At 38.6% G+C, this 2,171-nt stretch overlaps 1 protein-coding gene across 2 annotated transcripts in view; it reads left to right on the top strand.

Moving 5' to 3' along the window:
- Positions 1-2,171, top strand: part of LOC107564603 (tryptophan 5-hydroxylase 1-like) — a 16,889-nt gene that overhangs the window by 6,386 nt on the left and 8,332 nt on the right. The gene's annotated exons all lie outside the window — the stretch shown is intronic.

The raw sequence follows: 2,171 nt of genomic DNA, 5'->3' as shown, positions 1-2,171 counted from the left end.
TGTGTGTGTGTAGTGATTTATTTTTGGGGGGTTTTTGACTGAAAGATTCAGAGAAAGCTAAATTGTTAGTTATTTCTGCTTTTAAAATAAAAAAGAAATATAAATATGAATGCATAAACAAACTAGTTTACTTCATAATGTGATTTTTTAATTTAAGGCTTTTGAAGGCTTGGCTTTTTCACTGTGTTGTTTACTGGTTGAGGACACTGGGAGTGGTGCTTACAGTTGTACAGTCTAATGAGGTCACACCCTGGGCACCCACCCCGCCCACTGTGCCATGACTAATATATATTTTCCTGCCCCTTTTACTACAGCCCACCAACAATAGCAGGGCTGCAGAGGAGCTGTCCTTGGTACTGATAGCTGGAAACGGTGTGAGCGAGTGCATGTGAGGGGGAGAGAGGAGGAGGGTGGAGGCGTGTTCTTTGTGTTGTGCAGCCCGAGTTAATCTGCTGTGGCATCTACGCAGAGAGGAGCCGTACATCCGAAAACCAGCACTGCTGTGAGGTGCCCAGCACAACCCTTGCTCAAGTGTGTCCTTAAACAAAAAACAAGGATTCATTTCAAAAGTTCTTCTCCTGAGCCTGTGTGGTTCATCTTGGAAGACTCGAGGAGCTTTTTGCTTTGGGCTGTAGTAAGACTTTTAAAAGTGCATGTTGGTGGGAATTAGAAAGGATGTTTTTCTCAGGTTATTCTCAAAATGTTGTTGCACTCTAGCAGGTGTAGCATGTACAGATGAAGAGGAGAGCATCTTTTAGGCTAGATTTACGTGCATACCCAGAGGGCTGAAGGTTCTTCAGCTACAAGGAGCTGCAGACAACTACTGTCACGGCTACAGCCTCCTGCTTTTTGCACCTGAAGCTTGGAAATTCTAGTTTATGGACCGGAGCTTGACTTTGAAATGGCTTGAAACTTTCCTGTTGGACTGGAGTTGGAATCTCAGGATATAAGTCCCAGGTGCTTTTGGGAAGACTACCTGAAATGGAACTATCTGAAATGGGTGGCATTGTAGCCTGCAGGGACCTAGTTCCTCTGTAAGTACAAAACTCAACTGAGCTCTTGTCCTTTTCTTGAAACTTATGATTTCAGATGTAATTTTCTGGATAAACTTTCTCTTTTGATTTGAAACTACAGCTGCATTCTCACACACACATACAGACTTAATATTTAGCCCTGGCATGGACACTTTTCTTTGAAGATGGTGTCTCCATCTGTCTAGCTGTTACCTAGAAACATGTATTGTGTTCAGTTTGGAAAATAGGGTAATCTCTCCTCATAGGGCCGATTGTTGCAAATACTGTCAAATAAATAGGGAGGATAAGATGAGATGTTAGCAGAACATGCTAGAGAATCTACCAAGGAAACAGTTTAAATGGGAGAGGATAGAGAAATTACAGGATTAATGAGTGTATCTGATGCTTAGAAACAAGCCATTTCACAAGTCACCAAAAGTGTGCTGTATAATAGCATCACGCACAGATGCACAAAAAGTGCAAATATCCTTAAAGGGTTAGTTCACCCAAAAATGGAAATTCTGTCATTAATTACTCACCCTCATGTCATTTCAAACCCGTAAGACCTTTGTTCATCTTCAGAACACAAATTAAGATATTTTTGATGGAATCTGAGCGCTGTCTGACCCTGCATAGACAGCAATACATCTGAAATGTTCCCAAGTCCAGAAACATAGCAAGGAGATCTGTAAAATAATCCATGTGCCACCAGGGGTTCAACCGTAATTTTACAAAGCTACGAGAATAATTCTTGTGTGCATAAGAAAAAAAAAACGACTTTATTCAACAATTCGTCTCCTCCGCATCACCCTGTAGCGCCATTTTGGAGAGTATCAGCTGGACGTAAACAGCATATGCTCCAGGTCTTATGGGTTTGAAACGACATGAGGGTGAGTAATCAATGACAGAATTTTCATTTTTGGGTGATCTATCCCTTTAAGTGTGTGTGTGTGTGTGTGTGTGTATATATATATAATAACTTTATAATAACTAATATTAATTTAAATAATATACACATTATTTGTTCTATTTTGTATTTTTATACATAATACACAAAAAATATAAAAATTAATCTAATACAATTATCTACTTTTTATCTATTATTTATTATATTTATAATTTATTAAATATATATTCAATATATATTTATATTTATAA

Source organism: Sinocyclocheilus grahami, unplaced genomic scaffold (assembly GCF_001515645.1).
Source record: "Sinocyclocheilus grahami isolate Dianchi unplaced genomic scaffold, SAMN03320097.WGS_v1.1 scaffold950.1, whole genome shotgun sequence".
Lineage (NCBI taxonomy): Eukaryota > Metazoa > Chordata > Actinopteri > Cypriniformes > Cyprinidae > Sinocyclocheilus > Sinocyclocheilus grahami.
This window is presented reverse-complemented; position numbering and strand designations above follow the sequence as displayed.